Raw genomic sequence first — 24,021 nt, forward strand, 5'->3', positions numbered from 1 at the left:
TAGTACTAGTACTAATACTAGTATTAGTACTAGTACTAATACTAGTACTAGTACTAGTACTCAGGTTTCTCTGTAAAAGTCACGTGTCTCTGTTTGAATTCATTAGAAAACTTAAAGGTCAAATATCGGACCTGGGTTCGGACCGGACTGGGTTCGGCCCTGGCTCGGCTCGGCTCGGTTCGGCTGTAACTGCTGGAACCGGAACCGGACTCACCTCGGTTGGACAGGTGTGTGATCACGCGCAGGTGTTCCGCCTCTTCGGCCATGGCAGCAGAACGGAACCGACCGAAGTCCAACAGGAAGCGGTCCGTGCGCGCGCCACACCTGTCTGTCCGCACAGGTGTGGAAGCCCTGCGCATGCGCACTCCTCCACTACACAGGCACAGTCAAAGTCCACTCTGTGACGTAAACAAATACGCAAGGACACAGGTGTCCAACATACGGTCCACGGACCAGAACCGGCCCTCAAAGGGTCCGGTCCGGTCCAGTTCAGATCATACTGGTCCGGTCCAGTTAGTGGTCTGTAGACAGACTCCTATCTGAACCGGTTCAGTGCCCCCCCCCCCCCCCCCAGCTGTCTAACAGAAGAAAAGTCCAACCCTGTCACTGCCAGAAGAAAGTCCGACTTTTACAAACCAGTAATTTAACAAAATAATGTTGTAATTTTATGAAAGTTGAAATAGTTTGAAAATAAATTTGCAATAGTGCGATAAAAGGTCATAGGTTATCAAGTGTCAGCCTTAAGTGTGTGTGTGTGTGTGTGTGTGTGTGTGTGTGCATGTGTGTGTGTGTGCATGTGTTGAACATACTTGAGGGTAAAAACATGAAATATAGCGACATAAAAACTAAACTCCGTCCTTTGATGGAATGACTTTTTTTTTTCCTTGGATGGAATGACTTCCCAGCACCCTCAGGGTCAGGATGACATCACAGCAGATTAAATTCAGTCATAATTTAATTTATTCATGGACACAAACACACATAAACATTATGATTTAACAACAATGAATCAGTTTCTGCAAAAACAAACAGGGAATGTTGTGACTCTTATTCTTTTATAGAATGATCCTTTCATCAGCAGAAATGAAGCGACAGAAGCTGAAAGTGTAAACGTGTGTGGTTTGAAAAAAGGAAGAGCAGCTGAGGGACCACAGGAACGTTCAGGAACCTCTGATTTAAGAGAAAGAAAGAAAAAGGGAAAACAGACACACCTTTAACCTTAATGAAACCAAATGAAGGAGGTGGAAAAGAAACGACATGAACCCTGAGCAGTCCTGTTCAGGGAAAACAACCTGCGCTTCAGTTCAACAAACGAGCGTTAATTTAACCAAAGAAATGTGAACGAAAAAAAAACAAAGAATCATAAAAAAGGGGAATTCCAGCAAAAACACAATAACCCCAATAAATAAAGACTGATCTATCACTTTAAAGATATGTCGACTTTTTAACCATCAAAGGTACGAGCACAGACACGATCCACACACAGACAGGCTACGGAACAACTACTGAGGGGCCACATTATTAGGAACACCACCTGGAGGGGCCACATTATTAGGAACACCACCTGCTTTATACAGGGAGGAAGTGATGGGGGGGCGGTTTGAGAGGGTGATGTGTGGGACAGAGGGGGGTGGAGGTTCGGAGGTTCAGGGGTTTCAGGGGGTTCAGGGGTTCAGGGGGGTTCTGGGGGTTCAGGGGGTTCAGGGGGTTCAGGGGTTTCATCTGGGGTTTTAGGGGGTTCAGGGGGTTCAGGGGTTTCAGGGGTTTCAGGGAGTTCAGGGGGGTTCAGGGGTTTCAGGGGGTTCAGGGGGTTCAGGGGTTTCAGGGGGTTCAGGGGGGTTCAGGGGTTTCAGGGGGTTCAGGGGGTCAGGGGTTCAGGGGTTTCAGGGGGTTCAGGGGGGTTCAGGGGGGTTCAGGGGTTTCAGGGGGTTCAGGGGGTTTCAGGTCGGTGTTGTTTTCAGTGTCGTGCGGCCGACTCTCTGGGGTAGAACTCGGCCAGGGTGCTCTGTGGAATCCTCTTCAACATCTCTTTGGGGAAAATCCTGAGCAGCTGCCAGCCGATGTCCAGGGTCTCATAGACGGTCCTGTTGTCATAGGGACCTGGACGGACAAGGACACAGAACCAGAACGTCAGAGCCAGAACCAGGACATGAGAACCAGAGCAGGACAAAAGAATGTTTAACAGACAGATCATCAAACCCGTGGATCCTGGTCCATCAAACCCCAGTGGGCGGTTCCTTCTTACCCTGGGCGATAAAGTTCTTCTCAAACTTCTGCAGGAACTCCAGGTACAGCAGGTCATCAGAGGTCAGGGCCTCCTCTCCCACCACCGCCTTCATGGCCTGGACGTCTTTACCGATGGCGTAGCAGGCGTACTGCAGAAGACACAACAATGAACCACGGATGAAACAGCAGGAGGTCAGAGGTCAGAGGTCACGGGGTGTCCAGGTAAAGAGTGTTACCAGCTGGTTGGACACGTCGGCGTGGTCCTTCCTGGTCATCCCTTCTCCGATGGCGGACTTCATCAGACGGGACAGAGACGGCAGAACGTTGATGGGCGGGGTAGATCTGAAACAGGACAGAGACGGGTTGGATGAGTTCTACAGACCAGGACCAGGACCAGGACCAGGACCAGGACCAGGACCAGGAGGAGGACCAGCCACCTATCAGGTCCCACTTTAGACCACAGGTGTCAAACTGTAGAAGTATCTGTCTATCTATGTATTTATACATGTGTACTAGTATGTACATGTATTTATACTTATGTACTAGTATTTACATGTATTTATACTTATGTACTAGTATGTACATGTATTTATACTTATGTACTAGTATTTACATGTATTTATACTTATGTACTAGTATGTACATGTATTTATACTTATGTACTAGTATGTACATGTATTTATACTTATGTACTAGTATGTACATGTATTTATACATGTGTACTAGTATGTACATGTATTTATACTTATGTACTAGTATGTACATGTATTTATACTTATGTACTAGTATGTACATGTATTTATACTTATGTACTAGTATTTACATGTATTTATACTTATGTACTAGTATGTACATGTATTTATACTTATGTACTAGTATGTACATGTATTTATACTTATGTACTAGTATTTACATGTATTTATACTTATGTACTAGTATGTACATGTATTTATACTTATGTACTAGTATGTACATGTATTTATACTTATGTACTAGTATTTACATGTATTTATACTTATGTACTAGTATTTATACTTATGTACTAGTATTTACATGTATTTATACATGTGTACTAGTATGTACATGTATTTATACTTATGTACCAGTATTTACATGTATTTATACTTATGTACTAGTATGTACATGTATTTATACTTATGTACTAGTATTTACATGTATTTATACATGTGTACTAGTATGTACATGTATTTATACTTATGTACTAGTATGTACATGTATTTATACTTATGTACTAGTATTTACATGTATTTATACTTATGTACTAGTATTTATACTTATGTACTAGTATTTACATGTATTTATACATGTGTACTAGTATGTACATGTATTTATACTTATGTACTAGTATGTACATGTATTTATACATGTGTACTAGTATGTACATGTATTTATACTTATGTACTAGTATGTACATGTATTTATACTTATGTACTAGTATGTACATGTATTTATACTTATGTACTAGTATGTACATGTATTTATACTTATGTACTAGTATGTACATGTATTTATACTTATGTACCAGTATTTACATGTATTTATACATGTGTATATTTTTGTAAACTCTACTCCCTTTGGTTCAGTCCCAGTTCATAATAAAACAGTCGTATTTTTCTCCGTTCTAACGTTTCTTCACATCATCTCGTTACGTTCATCTGGTTCATTAAACATTTATAAATGAACAAATCAGTAAAAATCCATTTCAAAACACAGTGAACATTCAACTGACCAGGACCTGAACCAGGACCTGAACCAGGACCTGAACCAGGACCATGGTATGAATGAGGACCTGACCCAGTACCTGACCCCTAACCCTGTGGTGTGATCCAGGACCTGACCCCTAACCCTGTGGTGTGATCCAGGACCTGACCCCTAACCCTGTGGTGTGATCCAGGACCTGACCCCTAACCCTGTGGTGTGATCCAGGACCTGACCCCTAACCCCTGGTATGCGTGCCGGTCTGTACCTGTCTGTTGTGCAGCTGCCGGTCCACGTAGACCTGCCCCTCTGTGATGTACCCGGTCAGATCAGGGATGGGATGGGTGATGTCTGTCAGAGAAGAGGACAAGAGTCAGAACAGGGACTCACTGTCCGGTCCAAGACCTGGTCACAGTCTGAGTCCTTTAAAGACCCTTAAACAGGTGTTCTGGTCCAGTTCTGAATGACTGAAGTGTCCATAAGTGGACGTTTGTGGTTGTGTTGAGGCGTGTGCTGTGAGTCTCACCGTCGTTGGGCATGGTCAGGATGGGGATCTGGGTGATGGACCCGTTCCGGCCCTCCACTCGACCGGCCCGTTCGTAGATGGTGGCCAGGTCAGTGTACATGTAACCGGGGAAACCACGGCGACCGGGCACCTCCTCTCTGGCAGCGGAGACCTGGGACGGGTGACAAGGAGCAGTTAGAGCAGGGGTGTCAAACATGCAGGCAGGGGCCCAAATGCGGCCCCCCCAAAGGTTCCAACCCGACCCCTGGGATGAATTTACAAAGTGCAAAAATTCCACAGTCAAGGCTGTGGAACTAAGAAAGAAAGAAAGGAAGGAAGGAAGAGAGAGAGAGAGAGAGAGAGAGAGAGAGAAAGAAAGAAAGAGACAGACAGACAGACAGACAGACAGACAGACAGACAGACAGACAGACAGACAGACAGACAGACAGAAAGAAAGAAAGAAAGAAAGAAAGAAAGAAAGAAAGAAAGAAAGAAAGAAAGAAAGAAAGAAAAAGAATTTTAAAAAGGCTGTGGAACTCAAATAAAGAAATAAAGAAATAATTTTAAAAAGGCTGTGGAACTCAAAAATAAATAAATAAATAAATAAATAAATAAATAAATTTAAAAAGGCTGTGGAACTCAAAAATAAATAAAGAAATAAAGAAATAAATAAAAAAATTGAAATAAATACTAAAAATAAAAAAAAATAAAAAAGGCTGTGGAACTAAAATAAATAAATAAATAAATAAAATAAATAAATAAATAAAATAAATAAAATAAATAAATAACAGAACAAAAATAAAATTAAAAAAAATTAAAAAGGCTGTGGAACTAAAATAAATAAAATAAATAATTTTTTATTTAAAAAAAAAAAAGGCTATGGAACTCAATAAATAAATAAATAACAAAAAATTGAAATAAATAAATTAATTTTAAAAAATGTTTTTTTTAAAAAGGCTGTGGAACTCATTTTAGTGTGGGTTCCACATCCAGACCAATTTCATCTACAGTCAAATAATAACAGCAGAAGAACCCACACAAAAGAATGACTGCAGATTTACTACTGGGTTTGATGGGGGGGGGGAAATAAAAATAAAAATACATATATATACATACACATATATATACATACATATATATATATATATATATATATATATATATATATATATATGTGTGTGTGTGTGTGTGTGTGTGTGTGTGTGTGTGTGTGTGTGTATTTCATTATGTCTGTAAATAATGACAACTTCAAATGTTTGTCTTTGTTTTAGTGCACAAAATCACATTAAATTGTGAAACTCTTTCCATTTCCAAACTCTCCTGTACCAATAAAATGTGACTAACCTGAACAAATGTGTCCAACCTGAAATGTCTGTATTAAATTCAGTCCAGTTTGAACTCTTTTCTTCCTGTTCCTCAGTGTTTAGTGTCTTTGGAGATCTGATCCAGAATGCACATGGACTAATGAGAAGTGGAGGAAGAAGACTGAGAAAATTATACACTGATTTTTATAAAGAAATGTCAGTTTTTTCAGATTATTCATATTTTTTTTGGTTGGATAGTTTATAAAAGTAAGTATTTCATAATTTAAGCCTTTCATGCATGACGTCCACATTTGTAGACACAGTTTAAGCTCACTTTCCAAGGGTTGTAAAGGCAATATTCTCCAAACCACATGGGGGCAGTGTCTATAGACCCTAAGCAATACAATGAAAAAAGTATCGTCTTAGTTGTAGAATTTGGACTGCTCTGTGATCTTATAAAGTTAATTTCTTAAGACTCAGCTGTGGGTTTTCTGTCTATGTTTGTAGACAAGAGTTTCACAGCTTTATAAAACAAAACAAAAAAAAAAACACCTGTCCACCACAAAGGACATTCCATAAAAAATGCATCTAAAAAAACTTGTGCATCATGTTTCCATTTAGGCAATTATTTAATTAAAAAAAGCCAAAACTATATATTCCTGGGTCTCAGGAGGTTAAATATCTTCTTAATAAAACCATATTTTTAATAAAATTCAAAATGCATTTCAACTTTAGCCAAATTTTGACTAATAAAATCAATCTAAAAAATAATCTCGATAGTTTTTTTTTTCATAATTCATGCATGAAAGGGTTAATGGGTTTCTTTTTGCACTGAAACACAGACATAAATGGTCAGTTGTCCATTATTTATAGGTTCTTCTGTTCTCATTTTTCTGGTTGGGCCCACTGCAGATCAAATCAGACTGAATGTGGAACTGAACTAAAATGAGTTTGAGAGCCTTGGGTTGGGGTGTGAAGGTACGGTACCAGGTCTGGTTCTGTTGAAACCACAGGAGCCGTCATTGTTCAACTGTTGGATCTGTGGTTCTGTTTGTTTATGGACTTAAAAGAACAGGACTGGACTCCAGTCTGGGGGTGGTTCTGCATAGCCCCCATCCTAACCCTAACCCCAACTATAATGGCAGCTGTGTTGAGATCAGAATTCAATGGGCAATCATTTGACCTTTCAAGGTCACTCAAGGTCAAAGGTCATGGCACCAAATCAAAGCCCATATGTGACTTCCTATCTGTTGTCAATAGTATTTATATCAGTATCTTCAACTGTTTTGAAGTTCGAGCACTTTGTGTTCCATTATAAACCAGTGGAGATGTTTAATATTCATTTAACTTTTCAGTATCCATGGGCCTCATTCCCAAACAGTGGGTACGCATGAATCTGTGAATGAATGTAGACCTGCCCCAGACCATGAGGAAGGAGGAACTTCTACAGGTCCACAGACTTTAGACCACCTGGCTCTGACTTTCTGCTCTGATACCAGGTCTGGAACCCTAGGTCTGGAACCCCGGGTCTGGAACCCTAGGTCTGGAACCCTAGGTCTGGAACCCCGGGTCTGGAACCCCGGGTCTGGAACCCCGGGTCTGGAACCCTAGGTCTGGAACCCCGGGTCTGGAACCCTAGGTCTGGAACCCCGGGTCTGGAACCCTAGGTCTGGACTGTGAGCTACAGGGGGATAATGTGTTCTTGGCGGTCCTGGACTGGGATAATGTGTCCTTGGTGGTCCTGGACTGGGATAATGTGTCCTTGGTTGTGGGTGAAATGCCTTCAGGTTTCTTTGGAGGAAAACTCCTGCTCTGGGTCTCTTCTCCTCAGTCAGACCTCCTCTGCTCCTCCACACTAACCCTTTTATGTTGTACAGTTGGCTGTCTGAATATGCACTCAGCACAATGCAGTGTGTGTGCATGCATGTGTATGTGTGTGTGTGTGTGTGTGTGTGCACGTGTGTGTGTGTGTGCACACATGTGTGTGTGTGTGTGTGTGTGTGTGCGCACGCGTGTGTGTGTGTGTGTGCATGTGTATGTGTGTGTGTGTGCATGTGTATGTGTGTGTGCGTGTGCGTGTGTGCGTGTGTGCTCCATAACCTTGGCTCATGTTGGACACACACTCACTGCACACATGCTGGTGTGTGTTCTGGTACAAAGCGCCTGCAGGGACATGAACATTTCTCTGCAGTTCCATTCACACCTGTGGAGGCTGCGTTGCGTGCGGAGGCTGCGTTGCGTGCGGAGGCTGCGTTGCGTGCGGAGGCTGTGTTGTGTGCGGACTCCTCCGCTGACATGTGTTCAACCAGCCCATCGACCTTTGGATCCCAACATGAATGGAAGGCTTTTGCTTTCTCTCTGCTCGGTGCTCTGGGATTCACTTGACTTGAGGAACAAGGCTTTGCTTTTTTTTGGTCATTTCGCTTCGTTTGGAGGGAGGCGTGTCCGTGCATCTGTCCGTCTGTCTGCCTTTAGTGGATGGGCTCACATGTCACCTCCAGCCTCATAATAATACTTCCAGCAGCAGTTACTGTTCTTTGTTGGATTACATTAAAGCAACAGAAGCAGCAGCTGATCCAACACACCATCTGAGTTCTGTTTGTTTGGAGTGAATGGACATGTCCTGGTCTGCTCTGTGATTGGATGGATGTTAGAAACAGGTGTGTGTGTGTATAATAGGGATGTAACGATAACTGGTATAATGATAAACCGCAGTAAAATTTCAGACGGTTAGTATTACCATTTAAATTCTAATTATTATGATAACCGTGTTCGATTACCGCACTTTGAAAACTCACGGTACTGTTCATTTCCTGCAGAAGCAGCTCCGCTCCAGGTGTGTGTGCAGTTTGGAATGTTTGGCCTCTGAAAACATGCTGAAGGAACCTGCACAGACAGAGCTGCAGAGTTTGGGGATAGTGGCTCCCACATGGACCCAGTCTGTTTGAGCACGAGTGCACAGACCCAGTCCACGCTAGTGTGAACCCCTCCCCAGCCCCCGCTGCTTCAGATCCTCACCCAGCAGAGAAACCGTCTGAATACAGATACTGAGGACAAACTCCTGTCAGTTCAAATGAGTGAACTACAACTGGACACAGACACATGATGTGTGTAAAAACCAAAGGACAGGAGGAGTTATCAACTGAAGGAACTGACACTGGACAAACACTGACTGACCACCACAGGAACTGGACCAGAGGACACTGTTGTGGTTGGTCTGTCACTGACCAGGACTGAACCACTGACCAGGACTGAACCACTGACCAGTCTGGATCAGATCAGCCTAACATGTTTTAAATCCTCATTCTTTCACAATATTTACATTTGTTCATTAAACAGTTCAGTTAAATCTGACTGTGTTTCACTTCCTGTTTGTGTGTACAATAGTGTGTATGTGTGACACTGAATGATCTGATCTGGAAAATGTTCAAACAAACTCCACTCTGACCTGTCCAACTACTTTTTTTTCACACTTAAAAAACACCTCAGGAATCAATAGGAGAATTGATAAGGAATTGGATTGATCAGCAGAACTGATAATGGCATTGATATTGATCAGATCCTCTCAGTTCCACCCTGGTGCAGATATCTCTTGTGTCCATAAGGTTCCAGCTTTAATGCACATTTGTATGTTTGTTGTTTACATGTTACTATTTGAATGTTTCTGCAGCAGAAAGTACATTGTGTATGTTACTTCATTAGTTTTTTTTTCAAAATACAACTTGGTTAAATTATTTCAGTGTGTGTATCAGTACTTTTTGAACATTTTGAACACAATTTCAACAATACTGTGATAATAATGATAACTGTGATAATCTTGGTCACAGTAACTGTGATATGACATGTTCATATGGTTCCATCCCTAGTGTATAACAGTGTCTCTAAAATCCTTTTGGTCCATGTTCAGTGACACAGGACTCAGTTCCTGCAGTAAAACAGTCAGATCCATCATCTACAAATGGATCCTTTATCCCAGTTCTGTCAAACTCCTGTTAGTTCAGTTCCACATTCAGCCCAGTTTGATCTGCAGTGGACCGGACCAGTAAAATAATAACAGTGAAAAAAGAAAAATTCTATTATGATCAGGTTTACATCTACAAAGTTTCCTTAAAAATCTGAATAACATGAACAACTTGAAATGTCTTAAGAAAAACACACTTGTTTTATCTGTTTTATTCTTTTTTTCTTCCATTTTGTTCAGTTGGTGGCTTATTTTGTTAATATTACTTATTTGTTGATTTCGTAATAATGTTTGTTCATTTTATTAATCACTTTGCCTCTTTTTGTTCATTTTGTTGCTTATTTTTTTTCTTTTTTTCCTTCATTTTAGTCCAATTTTGCTAATTTTTTTCCACATTATTTATTATTTTGTAGGTCTTTTTATTCATTTTTGTTCATTTATCCACTGTCATTGATCCAACTCCATGGGTTTTACTGGTGAATCAATGTTGTAGAAGATGATGCTGTTTCCATGGTAACTATGGAGCCTCTGAACGTCCAAATATAGTTATATCTGATGACCATGAAAAGATGAAGAACTGTATTTTACACCAATTATTGACATGGATTGATAGGATTGAGGGTTGAACCTTTTTGAATCTGATGTATAAATATAGTGTGTTGAACAGATTTACACTAATAGAATCTCCAAAAGTGGACCAGAATGTTCTGTTAGATTTGAAAAGTTCAACCGAATGATTGGACTGGATTTTCCACCATGATATTCAGATGAGTTCAGGTCAAAGGTCATGTTTGGTCATTCTATGGAGCTGGACTTAAAGGATTAAAGGCACTATTTCACTATCATCTGTATGAATGATATAGAAGTGGATCCAGGTGCATCAGAACTGTGATGGGATCTGGAGGAAATATTAGAGGTTGAAGGTGAAATCAAAGCTGGTGGTGTCCGCTGGTGTAGGTGTGTGTTGGTTGAAAAATATATCATATCTAAAAGCAATGAAAAACTAACTATAACACCTCAAAATGTAATTACATATTCTGAACACAACATTCATAATTTAGAATTTATTGTAAATTTGATCATTTTATTTGGAAAATATCATATACACAAAAAATAAATATACAAAAAAAAACACACCCAAAGTTTAAACTCTTTCTGATGGAATTTCAAAAATATATTAAATCTTTAGAATTTATCTTTAACAAAAAAAAGCACCATCACCCTGGCAATTTATAAAGCATTCTTTAAAACAGACTGAACTCTCTGATGTATTTATTTATTTTTGTTAGATATGTCGTTGTTTTATACTATTATTTGACTAGTCTGCTTTGTGTATTTAAATGTATGCATTTTTTTTCTTAAATTTATTTGTTCAAATGCCTTTTCTTTCTGATATCTTGAGGTTTGTTTGTTCAAAATTTATATGTCTTGTATACCTAAATCTTTTCAATAAAGTTGGGGGGAGAAAAAACAAAAGAAAAACTCGTGTGTTGGTTGGTTGGTTGGTTGTTGTGGGCGTGGCCTTACCTCCCTCAGGGCCTCTGCGTAGGAGCTCATGTCGGTCAGGATGACCAGGACGTGTTTCTCACACTGATAGGCCAGGTACTCTGCAGTGGTCAGGGCCAGGCGAGGGGTGATGATGCGCTCGATGCTGATTGGACAGAAACAAAAACAAAACTCCTTCAAGCTCGAACCCATTGGTTTGGAATTCATACAGGCAAATGTGAAAAGGAACCAACAGCAGCCAATAGACCAGGAGGTACTGGAACCTTTGACGAACCAGTAAATATTAACCAGTATGAGGAGAAATCATCCTGAGAATAATAATAATAATAATAATAATAATAATAATAATACTCCATATTTGAATCAGTCTTTATGACTCAGTGGACCAGGGCAGACCTTCAACCACTCTGATCATATCCATCCAACTCAATTCTTCACCAGTGTTGGCTGTGAAACATACAGTTTATATATATATGTATATATATATATATATATATATATATATAAGTCCATTTCTATTAATCCATTTCTATCAGTCCATTGTTGACCCTTCAGTCCTCCTGTAAGAGTCGTTCCTTCTCCTCCATCTGTTGCTAAGTTACTTGTGTTGGAGTGGATGTGATTTCAGGTTCAAACATGTCTGTTCTATTGTGGAACTGAAGACTGTCTCATATGAACCTGGACCAGAGGAAAAACCAGACCTGAAGGTGTTCAACCCTGATGTCAGAAAAATGGAACATACAAATAGAAAAATAAAAAAAACAAAAAGGCTCTGGTTCTGGAAGGTTTTCTGGATCAGGGACAGACCGATCACCTTCATGTACGATGTCATGAAGCAGGTGGATTTACCCAGGGCCAGAGCCAGGGCCAGAACCAGGGCCAGGGGTGGGGCCAGGGGCAGGGCCGGAGCCGGGGCCGGGGCAGGGGCCGGCGCCGGAGCCGGAGCCGGGGCCGGGGCCAACATGTTGAAAATACACTGTAGTTCTGGAGTTCCTTCAGACGGTTAGAGGGTCAACACCAGAAAAACCCCCTCCAGACACTGAACTGGATCAGAACACATTTGAATGCAAATACTAGAGGAAGTTTCAGCTCCAGACAGGAAGTACCAGACACACCTGAGAGCAACAGTTAACACTCCACACATTCCAGAACTCATATGAGAGAATAAACCCAACATTCTATGGATGAAAACACAAGTGTCTACCCCCCCCCCCGATTATTCATGTTGGATTTAATAGGACACTGAACTCATTAAATGCTGTTGTGTGTCACTCCAGTTCTTATGGCATTTGGTGTTCTATACATACACATTTTCATCCTTTCACATGTTATTCAACACCATTTGAAAACCTACCCCTACCTCAGTGTGTGGTATTTGACACATCAGTTCAGGTTGGACAGGAGCTTAATAAACATGAACATACATGTGGAAACCTTCTACTGAGTACAGATAACAGACCAGTTCAAGGTGTGGAGTCTATTTATGTGAGTCCTGAGATCAGGCTGTTAACAGGATGGTTCTGTGCTTGGATGTTCATGATGCGTTCCTGTAGCAGTACTGGTGACCTGACTGTAACAGTACTGGTGACCTGACTGTAACAGTACTGGTGACCTGACTGTAGCAGTACTGGTGACCTGACTGTAACAGTACTGGTGACCTGACTGTAGCAGTACTGGTGACCTGACTGTAACAGTACTGGTGACCTGACTGTAGCAGTACTGGTGACCTGACTGTAGCAGTACTGGTGACCTGACTGTAACAGTACTGGTGACCTGACTGTAACAGTACTGGTGACCTGACTGTAACAGTACTGGTGACCTGACTGTAGCAGTACTGGTGACCTGACTGTAACAGTACTGGTGACCTGACTGTAGCAGTACTGGTGACCTGACTGTAACAGTACTGGTGACCTGACTGTAGCAGTACTGGTGACCTGACTGTAGCAGTACTGGTGACCTGACTGTAGCAGTACTGGTGACCTGACTGTGACAGTACTGGTGACCTGACTGTGACAGTACTGGTGACCTGACTGTAACAGTACTGGTGACCTGACTGTAGCAGTACTGGTGACCTGACTGTAGCAGTACTGGTGACCTGACTGTGACAGTACTGGTGACCTGACTGTGACAGTACTGGTGACCTGACTGTAACAGTACTGGTGACCTGACTGTAGCAGTACTGGTGACCTGACTGTAGCAGTACTGGTGACCTGACTGTAACAGTACTGGTGACCTGACTGTAACAGTACTGGTGACCTGACTGTAACAGTACTGGTGACCTGACTGTAACAGTACTGGTGACCTGACTGTAACAGTACTGGTGACCTGACTGTGTTCGGCTGCTCTTACGTTGGATCGTTGGCCAGATTCAGGAACAGGCACACGTTGTCCATGGAGCCGTTCTCCTCGAAATCCGACTTGAAGAAGCGAGCAGTCTCCATGTTGACCTGAGGACAGAGGAGACAGACAGGATGAAGACAACACTACCACTGGACAGATGACAGAACTGGACAGGACTAACATCAGAACAGTATTTGAGTTCAATCCCAACAAAGGAACGAACATTATTGAATAAAAGAGTGTGAAATAATAATAAATAAAATAGAAACCAAAAACTAAAAGGAACCTCCACAATATCTGCATTTGAATAAATACCTAAAAAATATCCATACAGTACTTTTTAATATCGATACAGTATTGTGAAATGAAATATGGTTATATATTGCCAAACTGATATTTTCTTACAGCCCTATTGAAGAGCCTCTTATATTTATGGTCCTATTTTACCCATAATCCCACAAACCTAACATACAGAATTAGAACTCTAAACAGGATTTATTCAGTCTGTCAGTTCGGATCCTGGAGTCAGATTTAAGTTGTTTTTGGTTTTATTTTGTGAAATTGTCCAGGTTTGATCTAGTTTTAGTCTTAGTTTTCTCCAGGTATAAGCTTTTATTCACTGAAGCTCAGGACGAGGACTTAAAAAACTTTAAAAACTAAAGACTAACTCCAGAGTAGGGGTGTATATTGGCAACAATCTGGCAATATGATACGAATCACAATACTAGGATCATGATATGATATATCACAATATATCATGATACTGTTAATAAAGCTTTTTTTTTTTTTTTTTTAAAGATTATTTCCTGGAAAAATTGAATTAGACCAGAAATATGCATAGATACTAAACACACTTTTATTTGATCAGAACAGGATCTAATGCTGTATCAGAAAATGCTTCTAATTCTCCTCGTCTCCAAAGGAACTCCGATCTGCCTCTCAGACAGTAAAAAGTGCTTTTAGGATGATTCAAATAACCATTATTTAATAAAACAGTGTTCAATAATAATAAATAAATCATAAACAATAAAGAAAAACAAAAAATTAAAATGAACCTCTAGAATATCTGCATTTGAAGAAATACCTAAAAATATCAATACAGTACTTTTTAATGTCAATACAGTATTGTGAAATGAAATATCGTGATATATTGCGAACCGATATTTTCATGCAGCCCTACTCCAGAGTCCTGTTCATTGGGAGTGTGGCTGAAACGGATGCAGTGGTGTTTGGACACTGGTCTGTTCCTGGTCTTCTTTTATTCTTCACATGTGGAAGTGTGCTGTTACAGTGGGACCAAACAGGAGGTGGAGGATTAGCCTTCAGACAGTGACGCAGGTCAGTGTGAATGTGCGTCCTGCTGGAGGTCACACAACCTGATAGTGTTGGGGGTTAAAGGCCTTTCTGACACTGACGGGATCTGCTCACAGACGCAGAAGTAACGACAGGGACTTAAGGTTAAATCACCTGGTGAATAAAAGAGGGAAAGGAGAGCCGGAGTGGGTGTCACGTCAGGGTTAAGAGGAGGATTAAGACTCAGCCAGCGCTGAAAGAAAGGATTACTGAGCAAAGGTGACAACAGTTTGGCATTTTTATTTATACTTTAGTTTGATTTAGTTTGGACTTTTTTTTTTCTCTAATTCAGTTCATTTTAATTCGTTTTTAGAGCAGGTTTGATAGTTTTTATTAGTTTTCATTTAAGTCACTTCTTAAAACACATTTTTATAGACTTGCCTTTATGTGATGTTGTCTCTTTTTAATGTTTTTAATGTGAATATTTAATTTTACCCTGTTTAGTTCTTCATTACCTCCGCCAAGGAGGTTATGTTTTTGCCAGGGTTTGTTTGTTTGTTTGTTTGTCTGTCTGTTTGTCTGTCCGTTAGTGTGCAACATAACTCAAAAAGTTATGGACAGATTTGGATGGAATTTTCAGGGTTTGTTGGAAATGGGATAAGGAAGAAATGGTTAAATTTTGGTGGTGATCGGGGGTGGGGGGGCCCACGGGGGGCGCCACTGATCAGCCTTGGCGGAGGTCTGCGCTCTCCGAGTGCCTCTAGTTCATATTGACATACATGATGTTTTATTCCACTCCTTCATTTCATATTTGACAGCATCATGTTCTGTTATTTCTGCCCTCTCCACTACGATACATTCAAAGTTAGTCATGTTTTCATGTTTTGCTGTACTTATCTCTTATTGTGTTGTGTTGTTTGCTATGTTTTTATTCTGCTGTTGTGCACTTTTGTTTTGTCTGTCAAAGCACTTTGTAAACTCAGTTTTTAAAGGTGCTATAGAAATAAAGTTATTATCATTATTATTTATCATTATTTCTCTAAATGCTTAGTTTTAGTTTAGTTTTAGTATTAATTTAAGTTTTGTCAGATCTTTTCTCTTCTTCTCCATCAGAGTAGGGACAGAAGACGACTCTAAACCACAAGTGACGGACTGTGAAGTGTTGTATGGTGCCGGTGGCTAAAACTACTAGAGCTAAATAAATTGCTTTCGTATCAATAAGACAAAAAAAGAGGGAAAAAGGGTCATGAAAAAGAGGAAATAAAGAGAAATAAAGAGGAAAAAAGTCATCAAAAGGAAAAAAGAGAAAAATGAGGGGCAAAATTCATCAAAGAGCCAAAAAAGAGGAAAAATTAGGGGAAAAAGTCATCAAAAAGAGAAAAAAAAGAGGGAAAATGAGGGGGAAAGTAATCAAAAAGGGGAAAAAAAGAGAAAAATGAGGGGGCAAAAGTCATCAAAAAGAGGAAAAAAAAGAGGAAAAATGAGGGGCAAAAGTCATCAAAAAGAGGAAAAAAAGAGGAAAAATGAGGGGGAAAAGTCATCAAAAAGGAGAAAAAAAGAGGGAAAAAAACTGGGGAAAAAGTCATAAAAAAAGAAAAATGAGGGGAAAAGTCATCAAAAAGGGGAAGAAAGAGAAAAAAGAGGGGGGAAAGTCATCAAAAACAGGAAAAATGAGGGAAAAAAGTCATCAAAAAGAAAAAAAAAAACAGAAAAATGAGGGACAAAAGTCATCAAAAAGAGGAAAAAAGAGAAAAACAAGGGGAAAAGTCATCAAAAACGAGAAAAAAAAGAGAAAAATGAGGGGGAAAGTCATCAAAAAGGAGAAAAATGAGGGACAGAAGTCATCAAAAGGAGAAGAAAGAGAAAAATGAGGGGGAAAAGTCATCAAAAAGGAGAAAAAAAGAGGAAAAAAAACTGGAAAAAGTCATCAAAAAAGGAAAAATGATGGGAAAAGTCATCAAAAAGGGGAAGAAAGAGAAAAATGAGGGGGGAAAGTCATCAAAACAGGAAAAATGAGGGAAAAAAGTCATCAAAAAGAAAAAAAAACAGAAAAATGAGGGACAAAAGTCATCAAAAAAGAGGAAAAAAGAGAAAAACAAGGGGGAAAAGTCATAAAAACGAGAAAAAAAAGAGAAAAATGAGGGGGAAAAGTCATCAAAAAGGAGAAAAATGAGGGACAGAAGTCATCAAAAAGGAGAAGAAAGAGAAAAAATGAGGGGGAAAAGTCATCAAAAAGGAGAAAAAAAGAGAGAAAAAAAACTGGGAAAAAGTCATCAAAAAAAGGAAAAATGAGGGGAAAAGTCATCAAAAAGGGGAAGAAAGAGAAAAATGAGGGGAAAGTCATCAAAAAGGAGAAAAAAAGAGAAAATGAGGGGGGGAAAGTCATCAAAAAAAGGAAAATTGAGGGGAAAAAGTCATAAAAAAAAGGAGGAAAAAAGAGAAAAATGAGGGACAAAAGTCATCAAAAAGAGGAAAAAAGAGAAAAATGAGGGGGAAAGTAATCAAAAATGAGAAAAAAAAAGAGAAAAGTGAGGGGAAAAAGTCATCAAAAAGGAGAAAAATGAGGGACAAAAGTCATCAAAAGGGGAAGAAAGACAAAAATGAGGGGGAAAAGTCATCAAAAGGAGAAAAAAGAGAGAAAAAAAACTGGGGAAAAAGTCATCAAAAAAGGAAAAATGAGGGGGAAAAGTCATCAAAAAGGAGAAAAAAGAAAAATGAGGGAAAAAGTCAGCAAAAAAAGGAAAAATTAGGGGAAAAGTCATAAAAAGGGGAAGAAAGAGAAAAATGAGGGACAAAAGTCATCAAAAAGAGGAAAAAAATAGAAAAACAAGGGGAAAAGTCATCAAAAATGAGAAAAAATGAGAAAAATGAGGGGAAAAAGTTCATCAAAAAGGAGAAAAATGAGGGACAAAAGTGATCAAAAAGGAGAAAAATGAGGGGGAAAAGTCATCAAAAAGGAGAAAAAAAAGAGAAAAAAACTGGGGAAAAAGTCATCAAAAAAAGGAAAAATGAGGGGACGAAGTCATCAAAAAGGGGAAGAAAGAGAAAAATGAGGGGGAAAAGTCATCAAAAAAAGGGAAAAAAAGAGAGAAATTATATAATTATATAATTCTAGTTTTTATTTATTTCAGTTATTGAAAACGTTTTTCTTATTCTAGTTTTGGTCGTTTCGTCAGTCTTCGTTAACGGTAATACCCTTGGTTCTGAGCACACACACCCCCCCACCCCCAGGTCCGGCTTACCCCCATGGCTGCGAACACAATGGCAAAGTTGTCGGCGCTGTAGTCCATGACGTCTTTGGACTTCTGGACCAGACCGGCCTGACGACAGATCTGAGCAGCGATCTGAAAGAAAAACACACAAACACGTCAAACAAAGCTGGAGCGCAAAGGAGGAGCCCAAATATTCAGGCCACAGCGTCGACCAGGCCCACAGCGCTGGATTTAGAGTCCACCTGAAGAGCTCTGACCTGCTTTAGGATGAGCCGAGTCCAAAAGGAGGAGGAGCTAATACCCCCGCTATTTAGACCTGATGTTTGAATATTTAGGCCTGATGTTTGAATATTTAGGACCGACATTTGAATATTTAGGCCCAGTGTTTGAATATTTAGGACCGACATTTGAATATTTAGGCCCAGTGTTTGAATATTTAGGCCCGACATTTGAATATTTAGGCCCAGTGTTTGAATATTTAGGCCCAGTGTTTGAATATTTAGGGACCGACGTTTGAATATTTAGGCCCGACGTTTGAATATTTAGGCCCAGTGTTGAATATTTAGGCCCAGTGTTTGAATATTTAGGACCGACATTTGAATATTTAGGCCCAGTGTTTGAATATTTAGGCCCAGTGTTTGAATATTTAGGACCGACGTTTGAATATTAGGCCCGACGTTTGAATATTTAGGCCCAGTGTTTGAATATTTAGGCCCAGTGTTTGAATATTTAGGACCGACATTTGAATATTTAGGCCCAGTGTTTGAATATTTAGGCCCAGTGTTTGAATATTTAGGCCCAGTGTTTGAATATTTAGGCCCGATGTTTGAATATTTAGGCCCGACGTTTGAATGTTTAGGCCTGATGTTTGAATATTTAGGCCTGGTAACTGGTTGATGTGAAATAGATCATTTCCTCTATTCAGTGACCTAATCCAATAACGTCAAATGTATCATATTGATCCATGAGTTTTGAAGCCCTCTACGTGATCAGTGTCACATTTTTTTCCTTCAAAACCTGATGTATCCAATTAGATGCATGCAGTACACAGATAATCTGCCAGGGGGAGGAGTTCATTCACCAGAGGCCTTTAGTGACACTACAAGACTGACATTAATGAGGAAGAACTGGGACCATTTAGAAAAGGAATGAACAATGTGTTAGACATGTTTGTGTTCTATTATGTGTTTGTTTGTTCAAAAATAATAATATTTGAGCACTGAGACCCGATGGATCAAATATGATACAACATTGAAACTCACACATGGAAATTGATATTTGAAAAAAAAAAAAAAATTATTTTGGTTGTTCAGAAGGACCAATAAAGGCTCCAGTTTAGAAGAACTGGACTTTTCTGTCAATGACTTAAAGGTTCAGACTTACAGGGTTCACAGCGGTGGTCTGGACCGGTCTGGTCTAAAATACTGAGTCTGCACTGAGACCGAGACAAGACCGAGAAAAAATGCACCTGAGACCGAGACCGATCTGAAGTAATACCCCATGGGGTGGAGGGGGTATATAGTAATACCCCAAGTGGTTTTATGTGGAAAGTGTTGAGTTACAGGAGCTGAAAAAGTTGCGATGGAAGAATGATTTAAAAACCACTGAAGCCTTTTGATCCTGAACCTCCATGAACAGAAGCGGACCCTCAGTAGAACCTCCATGAACAGAAGCGGACCCTCAGTAGAACCTCCATGAACAGAAGCGGACCCTCAGTAGAACCTCCATGAACAGAAGCGGACCTTCAGTAGAACCTCCATGAACAGAAGCGGACCCTCAGTAGAACCTCCATGAACAGAAGCGGACCCTCAGTAGAACCTCCATGAACAGAAGCGGACCTTCAGTAGAACCCTCCATGAACAGAACCGGGACCCTCAGTAGAACCTCCATTGAACAGAAGCGGACCCTCAGTAGAACCTCCATGGAACAGAAGCGGACCCTCAGTAGAACCTCCATGAACAGAAGCGGACCTTCATTAGAACCTCCATGAACAGAAGCGGACCCTCAGTAGAACCTCCATGAACAGAACCGGACCCCTCAGTAGAACCTCCATGAACAGAACCGGACCCTCAGTAGAACCTCCAGAACAGAAGCGGACCTCAGTAGAACCTCCATGACAGAAGCGGACCCTCAGTAGAACCTCACATGACAGAAGCGGACCCTCAGTAGAACCTCCATGAACAGAAGCGGACTTCAGTAGAACCTCCATGAACAGAAGCGGACCCTCAGTAGAACCTCCATGAACAGAACGGACCCTCAGTAGAACCTCCATTGAACAGAAGCGGACCCTCCGTAGAACCGCCATGAACAGAAGCGGACCCATCAGTAGAACCTCCATGAACAGAAGCGGACCCTCAGTTGAACCCACCCATTCCTGTCCTTCTGTTGTGGTTCCGTTCAGGCTTCGGTTCTTCTGTGAAGGTTCTAGGAACATAAATCTACTGTTGAGTTCAGATCAGGGTATGTGACGGAACAGGGTCATTAGAACGTGTCAGAGGGGGAGGGGCCATGACGACCCCTGCTGAAATAATACAGAGTTAGGGGCAAAGGGGGCAGGGCCTTCAGCTCTCAAATGAAGCCAGTCACAGCAGTGTGTTCAGGCTGTCATACCACTGATGACCACTGGGGGCTGGACTGGTGTCTGAACACTTGTCCTGTATTTGTTTTGAACCACAGGGGTCCTTCTGGTCTCATCCATTTGATCCGGAACCTTCTAGAAGTGGTCTGGTCTTTAATTGGTTCTGTCATTAACCTTTCATGCATGAATTATAAGAGCCTTAATCCAGATTTTTTTCCCTGAGTGTTTTTATTCCTCTAGGCATTAAAAAATAATGTAATTGAAATAGTTTTTTAGAAACCTATTTTTCATGGAGTTGCAGAAGTATCCACTCAGCTGGACGCCAAGCGTTTAATTTCTGAAGCAAAGAAATGTACTTACTGATAAACTGTGTGAAAACTATGAAATAAAAACATTTCTAATACAGCTAATCTGATGTTTTCTTACATTTTAACACACACTAATACTAGTCTTTACTCATTCATTGAGATAATGTGCAAATAGGGATGTAACAATTACCGGTATGACGATAAACAGTGGTAAAATCACAGACGGTTAGTATTACCGTTTAAATTCTAATTCTCATGATAACCGTGTTTGATTACCGCACTTCTAGGGAAAAAAACCCTATGGAAGATCTGCTTTTATGTCAAATATTTGAGTACAGTTTGAGTTTATTACAATTTGAATTTTCTATACCTAATATTTGAACCAATATTCACTTTTAAAGTCTGTGAAAAGGTCGTTAAACATCTGTGTGTTATTTATGCAATAAATTATATACATTTTTCAAATCGGATTTTATATGTTTTTCTGTTTTTGTCCTTTTGTGTTTTTATAGTAGGTTAAAGTGAAAAAATAATAGACAGATGATATAGATGAAGTTGTGCTGAAAAAACAGATCCCAAACATGGGTATAGTAAACATTTGTTTATACAGGGTGTCCCATAAGTCTCCACACATAGGAGACATACTACATATGGTTCTAACATGTATTTCTTTATATTTCTTCTGTATAGTTCTTCAGCAGTGGAGGACACACATTGAAATGTGTTTCCCAACAAAATGGCAGTCATATAGAGCATATTATATAAATAAAAATGGTTTATGTCAAGAAACATTTATTTTTCCTACGTATGGAGACTTAGGGGACACCCTGTATAGTATATAAAGGCCAAATCAAAGGACCGAAAAACGAACAAAATAGGCTCAGACCACTAAAGGTTAATATTTGAATGTTTCTGACACAGAAGGGACATTGGGACTATTATTTTATTTGGTTTGTTTTTTTTAAATACAGCTTGGTTAAATTATTTCAGTGTGTGTATTAGTGCTTTTTGAACATTTTCAGCACAATTTCAATAATACTGTGATAATAATGATAACCATGATAATTTTGGTCACAATAACCATGATATGACATTTCATATTGTTACATCCCTATTCAGTATTAATTGTCCTCCTTGTCCTCACTGAAAAGTTCCTCTGTTGGTGATTCTGTCTGATTTTAAGTGTGATCAGATATTTGGACTAGAAATGAGACAAATACACTTGGACAGATTTAGATTTTTGCAGTGTAAGTGTCCACTGTGTCGGCTGATATGGAACTAAAACAATAAAACCCATGAAAATAGAAGAGAACAGCTGGAGAAGAAACTGTCCACTGGAGTGACCACTGGAGTGACCACTGGAGTGACCACTGTGCATGAAAGTGTTATTTAGATGTGAGGTCTGACATATTGGGCTTTGATTGACAGCTCTGGTGTATGGTATGTCCTATTAGTCACCTAGTGCACACCCCCAGGCCGGGCTGTGATATTTCTGCTCCTTTTGTCCAAATATGGTCACTTCTGCCCCCAAAGGCCAACATGGTAACAGGTAAAATGCCAAACTCTTACTCTTACAGTTTCCCCTCACAAAAAAAGAATCAACAATAATTCAGTCACATCCTTTAAAAGTTGTTCAAGTTCTGGATTTCCACCAAAAAACAAACGAGTCCAAACCAAAACAGATGGGTTCAACCCCAGACTCCAACTCCTCTAAAGTGAACCGTGCTCACTGACTAATTGAAGCGCTTGAATGGGGTCTAAATGTGATTGGACAGTCAGTGGGACTGTGGAATGGGACAGGAATGTGACACTGGGTTAATGATCAGTGGGTGTTGGTGTGAGCCCACTCCTCTGGACACCTGGTCCACTGAGGACCCGCCGGGTCCGTGACCTCTGTCACATGTGCTTCAGAACACGCCAAGTTTTCACACCGACTCCCCCGGCACCACAAACGGGTCGTCATTAGATGAACAAAGCGGGCGGTGTTGTTTGGCCTCTTCTACAGCGGGGCCCCTTCGGATCAGGACGCTTCAAAGCCCACGCAGAAACTCCAGCGTTTACTCTCATTAGAAACTTAGTGATGAAAGAAAGTGATGCTATCACAGCTCTGCTCACATTCACACAGAAACACAGCAGCACAAACAGGACATTCACAGGGTTTCACAGTTTATGGTCAGAGCAGCCACACCCACCGCTAACTTTAACAAACTATATATATATATATATATTATATATATATATTATATATATATATATATATATATATATATATGTGCTCAGAGCTCTTCTTTGTGTCTGTGTCCATATTAAATCAGTCTCAGTGAATCCAAAGGAACTTTGTGTTGGTAAATGACAGTTGTTCAAATGGACAGGATTTCAGTTCTGTTCAACATGTTGATGCTCATATGAACTATGTTTTCAGCTCCAAAATGAACCATTTCAGCACAATTAATGCTATATTTTCATGTCACAAATGGACAAGTTCTATTTGAACTGAACTGAGCTGAAAAACAAATCTTCTCTTCTTTTGGATTCCCCAGTTTTTCTTCCCAGATTCTCTCCTCCATATCACATGTTTTATTTGTACAGGTTCAATCTGGAGTATGGTGCTGATCCATCCTGCTTCTGTTCCACCTTACATACATGAAGAATGGCACACAGCACTGTTTACATCAAACACTTTTACAATAAGAAGCATTTTTAGACACAAAGAACAATTCTAGATTGTTCTTTCCTCTTTAGTCCTGATGATAAACTATCCATAAATAATAGTGCTCCTAGTTTTTGCACAGGGATCATTAGTGTAAACGCTGACATGGCTGCAGAGCATCAGTATGATGGGATCCACAACACCATGTCACATCCGTCCACTGACACATTTAGTGTTTTTGTGTCAGCTGGGATTGTTTTAGATCCACAATACCAACATTTATGAAGAAGAGCACAATTAGCAATAGGAAGTCTAGAAGTTTATTCCTAATAAGTACTGGGACTGACCAGAGCATCATGGGTAATGTCACGTCCGTCCACCAGCAAAAGTTTTCACATCCACGTGCTATTCCAAATCCA

At 40.1% G+C, this 24,021-nt stretch overlaps 1 pseudogene; it reads right to left on the reverse strand.

Annotated features, from left to right (window-relative positions):
• Positions 1 to 946: 946 nt before the first annotated feature.
• Positions 947 to 24,021, reverse strand: part of LOC115434165 (V-type proton ATPase subunit B, brain isoform-like) — an 82,882-nt pseudogene continuing 59,807 nt past the window's right edge.

The sequence above is a fragment of the Sphaeramia orbicularis genome, chromosome 15 (assembly GCF_902148855.1).
Source record: "Sphaeramia orbicularis chromosome 15, fSphaOr1.1, whole genome shotgun sequence".
Classification (NCBI taxonomy): domain Eukaryota; kingdom Metazoa; phylum Chordata; class Actinopteri; order Kurtiformes; family Apogonidae; genus Sphaeramia; species Sphaeramia orbicularis.